Source organism: Vicugna pacos, chromosome 9, assembly GCF_048564905.1.
Source record: "Vicugna pacos chromosome 9, VicPac4, whole genome shotgun sequence".
In the NCBI taxonomy this organism is placed as follows: domain Eukaryota; kingdom Metazoa; phylum Chordata; class Mammalia; order Artiodactyla; family Camelidae; genus Vicugna; species Vicugna pacos.
Genome location: NC_132995.1, coordinates 22,159,584 through 22,177,058, shown reverse-complemented (window position 1 = coordinate 22,177,058; position 17,475 = coordinate 22,159,584). Strand labels below are relative to the sequence as shown.

Below are 17,475 nucleotides of genomic sequence, written 5' to 3'. Positions count from 1 at the left end.
AGTGGAAATGACCTGGCTGAGAGGTGAGGGGGATAATTTCAGGATGTTGGGTGTCCTGTGCTGAGGCATGAGGGGTAAGCTTGTGGGTGTAGGGGCCATAGGTTAGGACCTAGCAGGATGGAGTGTCAGGGCAGGGACCATGGTGTGAGGAGAAGGAGCCCTGTCTTCAAGGTCTGGTGGGAGACTGGGCCTGGCCAGTGGTGGGAGGGTAGTAACAGGGAGGGGAAGTTGAGCAGGGAAAGTGGGGCTGGGTGGGTGAGGCCTGGCCTAGGGCAGTCGTGGTTCTAGTTCAATGCCAGGACCCAGTCGGTGGCTGGGTGAAGGCTCTGGGGATGGAGACCCGGCGGGACAAGCAGGAGGGGCCCCACCTGGCTCCTCCCGGCCCCAGCGGCCAGGGCCGGTAAAGCAGGAGACCCACCCGAGCAGTTTGCGCTGCGGGCGGGAGGAGGAGGGGCGCGCACGCGCAGACGGACAGACGCGCGGACGCCGGAACCCACCCAGAACGCGTGGAAGCTGGCGGCAGCCGGTTGCTCCTGGACCAGCTCCTGGAAGAGGAACACGGCCTGGGGCCTGGGCCGCCGCTTGCCCGCGGCTCGGCTGCCGCTGCCGGACAGTTAAGAGGGCGCTGGTGGGGGCGCGCTGCTCGGGGAGCCGGCGGGTGACGCCTGGGCTGTGCAGCTGAGGAGGCGCCCAGGGAGGGGTGCGGAGGTGAGGTCCCGGCCGCGCGTCCCGTTAGGACCCTGAGGCGGGTCCCAGCCGCCGCTGTGGTTCGTGGTAACCCCGGTATTAGTAGTTCCTGAACACCGTGGTTTTGCCGCCGCTTATACACGGGTTTAGGAGAGCAGGTACAGCCCCGGGAGTTGGGAGGGCGCTGGACGGTTCCAGAGCATCTCCGACTGGCCCTCAGACGATGGCCTGCTCCTTGCAGGTGGGTGCGGTGCGGTCGCGGGGCCTCGGATGGAATGGGGACTGCCCCATGAGAGCCCATGGATTTGCTCCCATCTTACCTGCGGCCTGACCTTGGGGGCGGCCTCTAAAGACCCAGGTTAGTGGGACTCAGGTTACAGGTCAGTCTGCTCCTGGGAGATGGGCTCGGTGCGATGAGTGTGCTGGGATGGCTGCAGCAGCAGCGGGAAATTGTTGCAACCCCCGCGCTCTCACAGGGCAGCCCCAATCCCGCCATCGCAGCTGCCGCCTTTCCCTGACAGCACAGCACCCGCCTTCCAGGAGCAGGCTGACCTGTAACCTGAGTTCCACGAACCTGAGGCAGCAGAGGCCAAGCTCAGGCCATGCGCTGGGGAGTTTGAAGCAAATCCAAGGGCTCCCATGGGCAGACCCCATAACCCGCCACTGCCTTCAACCACACCGTGCCCTCCTCCCGAGAGCAGGCTGACCTGCGGACCGTGCCTGGAGCAGCAGAGGCCGAGCCCTGGACAGGCAATGGGGGAGATGGGGGCAAGTCTACCAGCTTGCCAGGTCGCTGCCCATCTCCCTGCCGCTGCCCCAGGTTCGTGGATCAGTTGTTTTCAAGTCAGTGGTTTCCTGAGGTGCAGGCGTGGTGCAGTCAGGTGGCAGGGGCTGCAGGGAGGGGTGCTGCCCCAAGGGGAGCAGGTGGACTTGCTCCCATCTCCCCTAGGGCCAGACCTGGGGACGGCCTCTGCTGCCCCAGGTTTGCAGGACGCATGTCATGTCAGCCTGTCCGTGGGAGGAAAGCTCAGTGTACTCGGGGCAGCCTCAGTGGCTGACAAGGATTTTAGAAGTGGGCTCTAGCCCAGCATAACTAACTCTCTTTTCTTCTCCTGCTTCCTCAGTTGGTGGCTGTATCAGCTTTTCCATTATAGGTTATTGCTAGATAATGAACATAGGTTTCTGTGCTATATAGAAGAAACTTAATTTAAAATCTCTTTTTATATATAGTGGCTGACATTTGTAAATCTCGAACTCCCAAATTTATCCCTTCCTATCCCCTTTCCCTGGTAACCTTGATTGTTTACTAAGTCTGCAAGTCTGTTTCTGTTCTGTAGATGAGTTCACAGTGTCTTTTTCTCTCTTTTTTTACATTGCACATATGAGTGGTATCATTTGGTATTTTTCTGTTTCTGGCTGCTTTCACTTAGAATGACGATCTCTAGCTCCATCCATGTTGCTGCAAATGGTTTTATTTTGTCCTATTCATGGTAGAGTAGTATTCCAGTGTATAAATATGCCACAACTTCTTTATCCAGTCATCTGTTGCTACATTTAGCTTTCCTCCATGTCTCGGCTCTTGTATACAGTGGTGCTGTGAATACTGGTGTGCAGGTATCTTTTCACATTGGAGTTCTTTCCAGTTATATACCCAGATGTGGGATTGCTGGGTCATAGGGTAAGTCTACTTTTAGTTTTTTCAGGGATTTCCATGCTTTCCATAATGACTACACCAAACTAGATTCCCACCAGCAGTGTAAGAGGGTACCCTTCACTCTACAGCCTCTCTAGCATTTATCATTCATGAACTTTTGAGCGATGGCCATTCTGAATGATGGGAGCTGGTACTTAATTATAGTTTTGATTTGAATTTCTCAGTTTATTAGTGATATCGAGCATTCTTTCATGTGCCTATTGGCCATTTGTGTCTTCATTGGAGAAATGCTTGTTTAGGTCTTCTGCCTATTTTAAGATTGAGTTGTTTGTTTTTTTGTTATTAAGTTGTATGAGCTGTTATATATATTCTGAAAATTAAGCCTCTGTTAGTCGTATCATTTGCAAATATTTTCTCCCATTCGTAGGTTGTTGTTTCCTTTTGTTTTACTTATGGTTGTCTTTGCTGTGAAGAAATTTATGAGTTTAATTATGTCCCTTTTGTTTATTTTTTCTCTTATTTCCATTGCCTGGGTAGATTACCCTAGGAGAATGTTGCTAAGATTTATGTCAGATAATGTTTTGCCTATGTTTTCTTTTAGGAGATTTATCATGTCTTGTCCATCTGCATCTTAAGCCTGTACTCAACATCTGTGCTTCAGTTTTGAATTTTGAGCTTCTTAGAGAAAACCTACTCTTAGCTCATACGTCAGATTCAACATGTCTAAAGCTGATTTCATAATCTTTTTTCTTGCAGCGTCTCCACTTATTCAGTGGGATAATCATTCTTTCGGTCTTGAATACACAAAGGCTTGGAGTGGTCTTTGATTTATCTTTCTCTCACCACCCTCCACATTTTGTCAGCTTCTTGAACTGTATGTTTTTGGTTTCAAGTGTCTATTCTGATTGCTGATACTCTGATGAAGAGCTTTCATCCCTGATACATGAATTTTTCCTTCTGCTGAATTCTTGGATATTCTCTCCCCCCCTTTCAGTCAACCTACAGTTTTGGTGCTCCCACATCTACAGTCAAGTCAAAGACTTAACACAACCAGATCTCAGCCAGGGAGTCTCGACCCTTCATCATTTTGGACTTACCTTATTTGTTCCAATCATTATGTAACTTAGCCTCCTAGGGTAACCTGTGCCTTATTAAAAACCAGGAGTCACCAGCCTTTTCCTATCCAGTCCTCAATTAAAACAGCTTAGAATTGCCCTGAGAACTAGTTGGAGCCCCATCCCCTTCATAGAGTCTTCCCTATTTATTCCAAATACTTCTAGCTCCTCTTTGTATTCCTGTACTGTTTATGATCAGTAGTCTGTAATCTTGGATTTGAGTACTGACTTGGTACCATTCCTGGGTGGCTTCCAATGTGTCTCCTCACTTAGCTGGTAACTGGAGAAGACTCCCTTGTTCAGCCTCCTTTATACCCCTCACCCTGCTTAGCATCGGGCAATAACAGGCATCCAGGCAGTGCTTACCTTCTTTATTTATTCGCAGTGGTGGTGGTGTGGATTATAGCTAATAACTATTAATTCAGTGTTGCAATTAAAAAAGAAAGCCAAGAAAATCCATAAAACTTTATCTCCATGTTCAGTTTAGTGCTTTACCTCAATAGTTTTCTTAAGACTGTGTTTACATTCACATAGTGTTCAGTGCTTGTACAGTTCCCTGAAGCAAGCAGGTGAGATGTCATTATGTTTGACTTTCATGTTACATTTCATATTGGATATATTTGTGCAATGACAAAACCTTCTTTTATAAGTAAACAGCCGGAAGCCCAGAGAGACTAAGAGCCTAACCCAGGGTCACCTGGTTAGTGTTTGGCACAGGCCAGGACCGCAGTTCACATCTTCCAGCTGATCCTCTTCCAGTGCCTTTTCATTCCACTGCTGGGAAATGTAGCCCCATCAGCCAAACGGCCAAGTCACATTGCTGCCCCTTTACCTGCCAGTGATGGCAGTGCTTCAAAAAGTGGCAAAGGAAAGGTCAGAAATAGGAGTGATAAAAGACATGGAAGTGCTGGAAATGGATCCTCAACCTCCTCCTCCCTACTTGAGCGCCACACAAGTGTCCCACTCTGACAGTGCTGTTCATTGTTTATAACATAGCCTTAAAATCAGACTGATCTTTTATAGGACATGCTTTTATCCTGGTCCCTTTCCTACTAGTAGTCACCGTCATGGGCAGAAAGTGCCTGGCTGTGCTCTGTTTGTCACGTAGGTGGGAGGGAAAGTGGGAGAGGGAGTTGGTTGAACTGAAGCCGAGCTTTTTACAGCTCTGTTGTTCTAGGACCAGAGCAGTTCCACTCTTGCTTTCATCACCTCTCCACCTCCGAGTCCCAGCCACCCATTCCTGCCTGCTTCCCCACATGCCACATCCTGGGGGAGGACAGAGTGTTGGGCAATGCCCCCTCCGCCCTCTGCTCTGGGAGGTGCAGGAGTCTGCATTAACTTTTGAGCTGTTTTGGTAATTGGGCTTTTCCAGCTTTTCTAGACATCTCCTTTCCAGCTCTGAGAAATTGGAGATGTAACTTAACCATACATGGACTATACTAATGTATTCAGTGACATTAGTGTCATGTTGTGTATAATTGTGTTCTGTGACTGGATAGGAGGTTTTTTTATCTCACAGGATGCTTCACATCTAATTCTAAAGTCCTAGAGGCTTGCAGGTGTAATCCAAGTTCTTACATGTCTGTAAGGTAGACATGAACATTATTTGATAATATGACCATATGTTCATAGATTACGGTTAGTCCACCGGCTCTGTATCTAATGAAAGTTTAAATACCAAACGCTTGAAGAAAATTTGCGGGCCATGTCTTTTTGCCTGTAAGTAGTTGCAAAAACTGAAATCACAACTCTACCACAAGCCACAGTGTTTCCCAGTAGAGAAAGCCCTCTAATTTTACAACCTCTAAGTAATGCAGTGGTTCTTTGAGTGAGATGAGGGATGCCAGAGTATTTTTTGGGACACTAGTGTGGCATGACAAGTATTCTGGGACTGGTTACAGTTGAATCTCTACTTCCTATATCCTGGACTGATTACAGAGGCAATGTTAGTGCGGTAACTATCTTGTGAATGCAAGTGTAGCTAGGAAGACAACAGAGAAAATAGAAGGGATATAAAGAAATGGAGGGACTTCATAGCAGTACAAATGGTGACTTTGACACCACCAGCTGCTGATATGAACTTGGCAAGAATTTGTGAGAAGTGGTGGGTGTCATTGCAAGCAGGAGAGTCCTGCAGCTTTTGGGGTGAACAGGCAAAGGGGAGAGCAGATATGGTGGCTATCCAGGGGCTATTTTTGTCCTGAATGTGAAAATGTCCAGTCCCCTGTTCAATTTTGCAGCCACAACTTCACATGACTCAGGGCATTATTTCCACCAGAATACCATAAAAATATAAACAACCTCTGTTTCCCAAAGTGTTTGTTCTCGATCTGAGATGACTGTCCTGTGCTGGTAGGTAAGTGGGCGATGGGGCCTATTACATCACCCCCTTTCACTAGAAGTCTACCTCGCTGCTTTTCAACCTACTCCTAGAGGTGCTGTCATTCTGTTACACCTAGGCCTGTAAGACCGTCTTGCCTGAATCCTCACGTGAAGAGGGATGGTTATGTGCAGTTTTAAAAAATTGCTTGGGTCATGTGGTCCTTTGTTCCTTCCATTGGAAATCACTATTCCAGAGCAAATAGTATGCATCTATACAAACTATATTGTTTGTAAGATGTCTTTAGAGGTTTTGCAGTAGGTTTAAATATTTGCTTGGTGATGGCATCTTGATTGATTGAAGGAGGCAACCCTCACTAGGGGCATTGTGTGCTTTCGGTCTGAGAGTTCCTTTACTGGCAGCAGAGTGTTCGTAGGCAGCGTTAGAAAGTTACCTGATCTGAGAAGCCGAATTTGCCCGCAGCTGGGAATTGGCGGAAGAGTCTGTTATGGAAGGAAAGCTTTAGGATTATCTGGTAGCAGAGTTCTGGGATCCAAACCCTGGGAAACCTCAGCTTTTGTAGAGTATGTTCTGTAACAATAGGCTATAGGATAATTTTTACACTTGTTATAGGATGTAGAGTTGGGGAAAGGCTTAAAAGTGCAAGAACCTTAAAAGAGAATCTCCGAATATTTTAAAGAAGACAGTTCTCAGAATGAGAGCTTTTCTGGAAAAGACTAGCTCTTCACTTCACAGGGGAAGCAGGGAGCAGGTGTAACTGCACTTACGGTAACTTAAAAGGTAAACCTTACCCTCCCACTTAGCTGTTTCCTGGTGTAGGTTCATCTCCCACATCTGTAGTTTTAGACCTGATGTGTCATTTTCTGGTACTCCATTCTGCTTCTTAGTGAGAGACTGACCCAAAGTCACATAGCAATTGAAAAATTGTGCAAAGGTCTTTATTGTTAAAAATGTGGACCTGTGACAGGGTGCTGCATTTGCAAGTGACTTTCAGTACAGAGACCACTGAAAAGAATGCAGTGTTATTTCTTATTTTATTCCTTTAAGCCTTTGAATAGAAGGTTTTCTTTGCAGAGTGTCTGGAGTACATCAGAACAAGCAGGAACTAAAATAGCTTTAAGAAAGCTCCAGTATAGACGTTGCTTATAGTGTGGTATCTGTCTTATGTTAATTCTTGAAAGCAGGAAGTTGTAACTCTCAATTTCTTAAGCAAATATAAACATTCTTGACTCTTATTGACGTTCTTTGTTGGGTGAAGCTGCTTTTGCTTCCATTCTGAGCATTGAAAGGCCTTCTATGATACTTCTACCACTCCTCAGTATTTTATTTTCCCTCTGTTGTGAACTTGTTTTTAAACTTGAAGCATATATAAATATCACTAACTTGCTACATATGTAGATATTCTGTGTTACATACTCAGAAAGTTTGTGTACATCACACGTATCTACATAATTCCCCCCTTTCCAACTGTGTTCCTGATGAAAGGATGGTGGGAAATGGCATTATGGGGATATGTCTTACAGTACACAGTGTTTCCCCTGTTCCCTCTACCATATCTGGATGTTCTTTCATCTTTCAGCTTCTAGACTTACTAGCTCTTTTTCTTAAGCCAGGTGTATCTCATCCCCCTGCGCACACACACATGTGTATACACACACACACACACACATTCTACTGTAGGGAGTGGTGTGCACCATCCAATTCTCCCACTGCAGCTCTGGACCCACCCACTGGAGGCAGTGTCTTGCACGAATTAATTTGTAAGTTGCTTTTTAAAACTCGAGTGGTCAGGAAATAGGACTGATATCCACACCTAGTAGGCAGGCCCTCAAGGACAACTTCTATGGTTAATGCCAGGTTATCTTAATGTTTGAGTACCTGGGTTTCATGTCTTCCTGTGCCACCTGTGTGACCCATGATTCCCACATTTCTGTCTCCTGCTAGAATTTTTCTCTCCAACTCTGGACTCTTACAATCTTCTGCTGATTTGACATCTTCACTTGAAACTCTGATATCTTAAAAGCAACATGTGTAAAAACTGAGCTCTTTGTTCTCCTACATCCCAAACTGGTTCTTCCTGCAACCTCCCCCATTCAGTTAGTGGAAACTTAATCCATCCAGCAGCTTGGGTCAAAAAACTTGGAGTTATTCTGACTTTCACTGACATACCACATGAATTCTGTCAATAGATCTGGTTTAACACTGCCTTTAAAACATATCCAGAACCCAGCCACTTCTCACCATGGTTCCTGCCTCCACTGCTGCTTCCCTACCCTGAGCCACTGTCCTCTCCTCCTGCACAGCCCTTCTCAGAGGCTTCCCTCCTTTCATCTCTGACCCGTTTCGACTATTCTCACCTGGCAGTCAAGTGAGCCTCGAAAACCTAAGTTAGATTGTGTTGTCCTTCTGCAGTGCCTCCCCATTTCACTCTGGGTAAAAGCCACAGTCCTTACAACGTCCTCCAAGGCCATACAGGATCTGCACTGACCCTTCTCCGCAGCTCCAGCCGTGCCCCCATTCTGGAACATGCGAAGTGCACGCTGGCCTCGGTGATGGTTATTCCGTCCACCTGGGACTTCTCACCTCCAAGTCTTAGTTCTAACCTCAGTCCTCAGTGTGGCCTGCTCTGGTATTTAATACAACATCACCCTCATCCCATACCCTAAACTCTCTTTACCTTGCCCTTTTTTGATTTTTCCATGGTTCCTCTTTCCTAACATGCCACCTCCTCTGCTGCTCTGTTGTGTGAATTGTCATCTCCACCCCAATCCCAGCTAGACTCCAACAAAGCTCCGTGAGGACAGGACTTTTGTATTGTTTATTTATCTATTCCAACTGCCTAGACTAGTCCTGGGTACATAGTAGGCAATCAAAAATTATTTGCTGAATAAATTAAAAGACTATTTTAAAAATGAATCATCCTTTCAGGAATGGGTGAGGATAGGAAGCTGCATCAAGGACAATGGTGCAGTAAATAATGATATTTGCCTGTTGTTCTTTGTGTGATTTATATATGTGTTTTAGTCTTAATTTTGTATCCCAGTTTCTTAATTTAATATCTGTATTAAGGTGTAATTTACAGGCCATAAAATTCACACATTATAATTGTACAAGTCAGCCATTTTAGCTATTTCTAGATTTGTGCAACTTTGTCCTCACAAAGTCCCCTTGTGTCCGTCCATATGCAGTTTGCCCCCCCTCAGTGGCACCCTGATTTTATTTCTTTTTTTTTTTTGGCAATCACATCTCAAACGGATAATTTACACAGCAGTACTAATATAGCTTTGCACTTTTAGAAATGACACACTTAAATATGAAATTAGCGGTCATTGCTGAATGTAGGTAGCAGTATCAGACATTGGTGAGAAGAATGGACCTGAGTGTCAGACTGGCTGCAGTCTTACCCAGCTCCACCATTTACCAAGTTACCCAAATTATTTTCTGCCTCAAGCTCTTTATCTGTTATATGGGGGTAATAATAGCAGCTTACAGAGTTATTGTGAGGATTAAGCAAACAGGGAAACAAAATTTAGTATAGTGGCCTGCTTATGTTATTACCTAAGAAATAGCCTTGCAGGTAGAGGGCAAAATTCAAATCAGTTTCTAAAGTATATGTAAAATATAATCCAGTTCCTGCATGGTTTGTAAACACTTATGCCTACTGAAGAATTTAAAAGCAGGCTAATTTCCAACAGAAAAGATCATTTCTCAGCATTTCTTTCAAAGAGAGCTGCAAAATCACTTTTACTAACTAAATGTTCCATGCCCAACTCTGACAGAAATTTGACAACAGGGACGTAATTATCTACATTTTTGTTAAAATGATGCTGACCATCAGGAAGTGTTCTCAATTATATTTTAGCCTTTATGTTGAGAAATACTGTGAGACTTCTTCTAAATTAATGGGTGGGGGCATTCATTGTAGCTCTTGTAGCCTGATAAGCCTGCACTAAATTATCTTTTTTAAACTTTTAATTAAAGTAATAAATTAATTTTTTGCTGGGGGGTGGTAATTAGGTTTTTATTTATTTATTTTATTTTTAGAAGAATTACTGGAGATTGAACCCAGGCCCTTGTGCATGCTAAGAACATGATCTTTCACTTGAGCTATACCCTCCCCCCTAAATTATCTTTAATAAGGTCTTTTTCTCTGTTTTGTTACTTTATGTACAGAAGCACAAAGCAGGGTCATCAGAAGCCTCTCAATCACAAAGATGATAGTAGTGAAAAACATTGCGCAGTGACAGTGAATCCTTGGCATATGAAGAAAGATTGTAAAGTCCTGAATGAATTAAGAAGGTATTGTTACCTTAACATACATGTAAGCATGGCTCTCTTACCTTTATTTTTCACTTTATAATGAAAATAATCCCCACCTGTCAAGGTTGCTTTGTTTGATAGAGGGAATATCTAAACCCTTTTCTGCAAGTTTTTTAAATAAGTAAGAGCAGTTAATTTATCAGAAGTGTGAATGGTGTAATCTGGTCTGTGTAGTATGGTAGCCACCAGCCACATGTGGCTATTGTGAATTGAGATGTTCTATAAGTGGAAAATACATAATAGATTTTCAAGACTTTGTACAACAAAAATAATGTAAAATATTATTAATAAGTTTTAAAAGTGTCAATCACACTTTTGAAATGATAGTATATTGGATATTTTGGGATAAATGTAATTATTACTGGAATTAATTTCACTTGTTCCTTTTTATTTTCTAAATGGGATTACTGGAAAATTGTGACTTGCACTATGTTTCTGTTGAGAGTGCTGGCTTCTAACTTATTGCAAATAATATGAAAAGAAAACTTTGATTAAAAATTTTGTAATTGAGTTGTTGATTTGCATCATATTAGTTTCAGGTGTACAAAACAGAGGCTCAACATTTTTATAGATTATATTCCATTTAAAGTCACCATAAAATAATGGCTATATTTCCCTGTGCTGTATGATACAGCCCTGTAACCTATCCATTTTATACGTAGTACTTTTTACCTCTCAATCCCCTAACCCCTTCCTGCCTCCCCTCTTCTCCTTCTCCCCATTGGTAACCACCAGTCTGTTCTGTGTACCTGTGAGTCTATTTCTGTTTTATTATAGTCATTAATTTGTTTTATTTTTTAGATATACATATAAGTTAATACATAGAATATTTGTTTTTCTTTCTCTGACTTATTTCACTTAGCATAATACCCTGTAGGTCCATCCATGTTATTGCAAATGTCATTATTTTATTTTTTAGTGGCTGAACAGTATTCCATTTGTGTGTGTGTTCATGTGTATATATGAGTGTGTATATATATGCATACATGTATATATACATATATATATATATATATATATATATATATATATATATATATATATATATAAAATATACCACAACTTCTTTATCCAGTCATCCGTCAGTGAACATTTGGGTTGTTTCAGTGTCTTGGCTATTTTAAATTGTGCTGCTGTGAACATTGGGGTGCATGTGTCCTTTTGAATTAAATTTTTCTCCAAACATATATCCATGAATGGGATTGCTGGATCACACGGAAGTCTATTTTCATTTTTTTATGGAACCTCTTTTCTGTCCTCCATAGAGGCTGCACCAATTTACATTCCCACCAACCGAGTAGGAGGGTTCCTTTTTCTCTTAAAAGGTAAAAAATTCTCTACATTTACCTACTTTCCTTTCAGTTTAGGACACAGTTTGGCAAAAGCAAGATAGAATTTAATAGGAGTAAATACAGTATTTATTTTGAATGTCCATGCATTATGGATAGATATGTTATTGATGAGTTGGTTCCCTATTTTTGTAGGTGCAGATGTTTTTATAGCTTCACAGACATTTCAGTCTAGCAGAGAGAAAAATTTCTTTGTATTTTGCTGAACTTGTCTGGGTGTCTTTATCGGATTTGGTCCAGGCCTGCAGAGGTGAATACACATCCAAACCTGAACCATTTGAATGTCTGCAAGATATTAAGAGTCTAGAATATCAGATCTGGACTGTAACTCTGGTAAATGACATCAGTGACTGGACTCAAGAAAACTCCATTTGAGGGCAAAACCTTTCATAAGCCAAAAAGGCTTTGAAACTGTGGCAAAGCCAGAGACTTTTGTGCGCCACTTATGGCCACAAACCCATGAGGACAACCACAGGCCTTCTGGAGTGCCAAGGAAATTCCATGTGAGGAGTCCAGCACTCACAGGAATCCAACAAGTCCCTGTCTGCCAGAGCACCTTCATTGCTACTGTGCTGTTTTGAGTAAATGTCTTTTCATCAGGTTCAAATTGGTTTGTTGTTATTTTTTTGCATAAAAAAACAAATTCTTGTTCCCTGGTGTAAGTAAAAGCCTAACACTTTCTGATTTCTTTTGACAGAGAAAATATGAGCCTGTGGATCTAACCTCATCTGTGATGGTCTGCAGCTGGGAGCAACCAGATCAGTGTCAGTCCCCTTGCAGCCATTGGCTGGGAGCCTGCATGTTCCTTGGAATGGTATTTGAAACATGTCACACTAGCCGTGCCTTTGCTGTGGGCTGGGAGGCGAGTCAGTCAGAATCTGCATTATGGAATGTAAGTTTCAGATCCACAGCTAGGAGATCTTTTTTAATAGCCAGAGAATATAGTCATAAATATATCTATTAATGTATTTATGCAAGAACCTTTTTAAAGATTTTTTTATTATAAAAAGTTACCCCCAAAATTGAAAGTGATAGAACAGTCGAATTAAAAACCATCTGTACCTTAATTATATATAAAGGATCATAAAATCCTTCTAAACTTTTTTTGTTCAAATGAAGATATTTTTCCCTTCCAAAAAGGAAAATTATTATTTCACATTTTTTTGTTTTCTCCTTTTATTATATATTCCATATCAATAAATATAAATCTTTTAAATCCCTTTTAATGGCTGTTTAACAATATATTGAACAGATATGTAAATAGTTCTAGGTTTCAGAAATTTAAAAAATTGTCATTACAATACCACTGCAAAGAATATTTTGGTGTTTCTATTTTTAGTTACTAATTTGGACTAAAAATTAACAAGTTTGCTTTTCTTTATCTAAAACATTGGTTATTTTATGAAGGAACTGTAAGGAATTTAAAAAACTTTTCAGTAATTTCAACAAAGAAATTATCTTTAAGGCAAAAATGTATGATGTATTGCAAATCTATTTTTATTATATCTTCACTTTTACCAGTGTGACATATGTGTGTGTTTGCACAAGTGCTTTAACTACCAGCAACGTAGGAAAAATCTGTATACTAAAAATGTGAAAATATTTTCCTGGTTTGTGTTTTCATTCTCCCAATATAGGTTTTGGATGACAAGCTTGTATTTGCAAAAGTACACCCCCTGTGGGAGGTGTTCTGTACATACGCTGAGATACTGCACATAATATTGCCTCTGAAGCCCAATGATTTGAAAAACCGGTCCTCAGCCTTTGATAACTTCCGCTGTTTGATGAAAGTCCTCCAAGTGGATGAAAGTATCAACAACTGGAACAAGAGTTTTTCATTGCCCTATTTGAGAAGAGCTCCATGAAAGACTTGTATATTCAGGATAGAGATACATTCTTCAATCCAACCACCAGAAACCGCATTGTAAGTCTAAACCGAGTTTAGCTGCTGTCTTGGGGGCGATTTAGAACCTGCTGTTGAATTATCAGTGATTTGGTTTGGTTGGTTTGATTTGGTTTTTAAAAGCTGCCCATAAAAAGGAAAAAAGAGAAAGAAAAGAAATATGCCTACAGATTCCTGTTAGGATAGTAAACAGTGGCTGGTTAGTTACCTTGTATAAGCCACAAGCTCTCTTAGAACATTTTTAGGTTTACTTCATCCTTTCTCAGATCAAGTATCAAGTAAGGGACAGTGTTAAAAAAAATTCAGGATTAACAGGTTTGTGAGCTCCAGGATTTGCAAGGCAGCTTTCCCTCCCCATGGTGTAAGTCAAATGGCAGAATTGAAATAAAGCACCTCATGTATCCTCCGGTGTTAACAGGAAAAGGCTAATCTTCTTGACCTTGTTTCTTCCTGGGTAAAATGAAGATAATATATCAGGAGGCGACAAGCTCATTTAAGGCAGGAAACATGTTGTCTTGTTCACTGCTGAACCTCAGGCACCGGGAAGGCTGAGTTTAATGAGTGAATGAATGAACTGTACTTCCCCCACAGTTACCATGTGGGACAGTGAGGATTAGCAGCTAAGAGCATAGACTCTAGAGGGGAGGGCACAGCTCAAGTGATGGGGCACATGCTTAGCAAGCATAAGGTCCTGGGTTCAGCCCCCATCACGTCCTCTAAAATAGACATATAACCCTAATTACCTCCCCACCCCCCACCAGAATTACCTTATTATCTCCCCACCACCAAAAAAAAAAAAAAAAGAGAGAAGTGGCCAAGAGCATAGACTCAAGCTGGAACACCTGTGTTGGTTTCTCGCTGTCGACCTTGTAAATGTCATTTACCCTCTGTGTCTATCAAGTTCCTCACCAATAAAATGGGGATAATTGTAGTACCCACCTTGTAGAGATGCTATGGGGATTAATGAATCTGTGTCAGTGATACAACTGCCCTGGCTTATATTAAGTACTATGCATCTGTCAGCTCTTTTCATAATTACTGACAGATGTTATTATCGACAAAAGACATATTAGTTCTTTGAAAGGGAAATGCATGTTAGACCATTTCATTTATCACTTTCTGTAATTCAGGCTTTTCCCTCTGAAATACCATTTTATGTCTGTACACTAGAAAGCCACAGGGCTTTCCAAATTTCATCTGTCTGGGTTCTTGTCATGATGGCAATACTGCAGATTGCTGACATTTTTTAGGGACTCTGTCTGAGATGACAGCAACCCCTCAAATTTAGGAGCTCTTCTCTAACTGATAACATCTCGCTAGAAATGAAGTTTTTATAATGTAACAGCTTCAGACGCTTAATGATGCCATAAATGCAAGGATGTTATATCTAAGCTCTTTAAATAAATCCTGTCATTGAAATAAAGGAAATACTATATTATAGCCCTCTATGACTTTGTTATCTTTGCTATCCATTTATCTGACTCTCTAAGACCAAAGAAAGCAAATACTAAGATTGATCATTACTACTATGTGGTACACGTATTTGTGGATGAAGACAATATTGAAATGCACTGTTTAAGATATTAAAATGGACACTAAACAGCTTCTTGATGCATATGCATGAACAGAACAGGGAGCTGGGTGCAGGGAGCAGACACTGAGCTTCCTGGATTAGAGACCCAGCTTAGCAGTCCAGCCCAGCAGTCCACATGTTTCATATTTATGTCCCAGCAAAATTAGCAGTGAGAGTCTTAAATGAACTTTGGGGACACTTGCAAACAGCTGTCATGATTACTATTGTGGGACACCAGGAAACTACAGTGTTTAGTTGGTATCTGTGCATAACCAGTTCTTTTCCACTAAAGCTTCTTGTAATTGCTGGTCCCACATCCAGGCTGAGGAGTCATCTCATGTGGTGTTTGGGAGGGAGGTAAGTGGAGTCAGGACCCTTGTTAAGGCTGGGTGGGTAATAATCTGGTGCTAGTACAAGACAAAGGAAAGTAGGTCAGGTGGGAAGGAGAATGACTGGATTTAAACTTTGTTTCTTGAGTAAGCTAAATATATAACATCATGTCAAGTTACTTTGTTGTTTATATTCCATGTGCTGTCACCGAATAACTACTGAATTGTGGGGACAAAAATGCCTGGGTTTTAGAATTGACCCTGCCCCTAACCTGTCAGGGTCCAAGTTCCTCCGGGTGTCCAAAGAGGGGGCTGGACCATCAGGTGTCCCTCCACTGCAGCAGTTTGGGCACTTGGGTGGACTAGATTTTTGCTGTGGAACACTGGCCCGGTTGTAGAACATTAAGCATCTGCAAGGCTCTCACCAGGTACCCACGGTGGTCCCAGGACTGTGACATCCAAGCGTTCCTTTCCACCCACGTTTGCAAATGACCCTCAAGGGGTTAATATTAATCCTGGGTGAGAATTATGAAAAATTATATGGTACCTCCATCCCTCCTGGCAAGTGAGGGCCCCTTATTTACAAATGACCATGAAGTGTTAGCACCAAATTTTATCAACAGAACATGTGAACATTTTGTGACAGTGACGCTCATCTGTTTGCTTCTGATTCCCAGTGCCACTTCAGCCTCCGTCAGAGGACCTCAGCTGCCCCAGTGATCAGGGCCTTCTGTACAGGGAATGGGCTCCTCCTCGAAGCACAGACAAGCAGCAGCCCTTAGGTCTCATCAGGTGAGCTGTTGTGGAGAGCACCCCAGTGGGAAGGGCTCAGGGTTGTCCTCATGGCATCTGAGTGTGACAGTCCTCCAAGAGTGTTACCAACCAGGAAGCTCACAGGAGCTCTGAGCTTCGTTGCCCCAAGTTTTTACTGCAGGCTTTATTACAAAGCCATGATTTATTGGGTCACTACCGACATGGCTAACCCAAACCCTAACTGTAAGTCAAACCTTTCCTTAGCCCTAAATTTTGAGCCCCTTCCTCTCCTGGTGGCCACTCACTTGTCACAAAGCTCAAAGCCCCACTCCTCTAATCACATGGTTGGTGTCTCTGGCTGTCCAGTCCCCATCCTGAGTCATCTCATGAACACAAGCCATCCAAGGTTCCACCATGAATAGCAAAGACACTCTTATCTTGGGAAATTTCGAGGCTTTAGCGGTTGCTGCCTAGGAACTGGGAACAAAGACCTACCAAATTCTTCATTACATAGGAGTAAATGTTATATTTCATTTAAATTATAAAATAAGAGAGAAATTCTCACTGCTTTTCTGTATCTGCTGTTCGACACCGTTTCACTACACCACGTGATTGTAATGTCGCGCTCAGCATGTGTCTTCTCAGAGCACCAGCGCCGGCTGCTCCCCGGGGGCTTATGCTGTTTGGGCAAGGCTGCTGGGGGGATGGAGGCCAAGGACAACCGAGAAAACAAAAATAATCGTGCAAATAAGGAAACAATGTCAGATTGAAATGAAGAAATAACACAGTGTTGAGATGGGAGACTTGGGGGGAAGTGAGTTAAGAAAGCTATCTTTGAGTAGGTTACATGTGAGCTGAGATGGCGATAAGGAGGCTGGAATTTGAAGATCTGGGAAAAGTCACCCATGGAATAGAGGCAGCTTGTCCATTGGCCCCGAGGCACAAATGTGCTCAGCAGGTTTGTGGAGACACTGGAGCCAGCGCTGGTGAGAGTGATGAGACGCGAGGTTTAGAAGGGCATCAGGAGCACGGAAAGGAGTGTAGACTCTAAGCGCAGTGAGAAGCAGTCATGATAGCTTAAGCACTTAAGTAATTTTCTCTCACTCACATTTTGCAAAGATAATGTGGAGAATGTATGGCAGGGACCCAGGAAGCAGGGAGGCCAGGTAGGAGGCTCTTGGATTGGGCCAGTTGAGAGATGGTGGGAGCCAATGAGGAATGCATTTGGGGAGTGGGGCTGACGGGATGCAGTTATGGGCTGGCTGTGGATGGTTAGGAGAAGAGGAGGGTCAAGGTAGCCCCAGGTCGGTCTGGAGCCAGGTGTCTGTTCTTTCTTATCTCAGTGCCCCATGCAGGTGCCCACCTACTTGGGCAAACCTCTTAACCTTCAAAGTGAGGGTTTTAAAACACTGAAGTCTATTTGTTGTTTCACATTTTATGGAAAGATTCAA

At 42.8% G+C, this 17,475-nt stretch overlaps 1 long non-coding RNA gene across 1 annotated transcript; it reads left to right on the top strand.

Moving 5' to 3' along the window:
- The first annotated feature begins 452 nt into the window (after nt 1-452).
- LOC140698394 (uncharacterized) lies at nt 453-13,335 on the top strand. Its single transcript, XR_012076183.1, has 5 exons — nt 453-708; nt 9,971-10,118; nt 11,383-11,442; nt 12,164-12,358; nt 13,104-13,335. It is a non-coding gene; the product is annotated as an uncharacterized lncRNA (long non-coding RNA).
- Nucleotides 13,336-17,475: the final 4,140 nt, after the last annotated feature.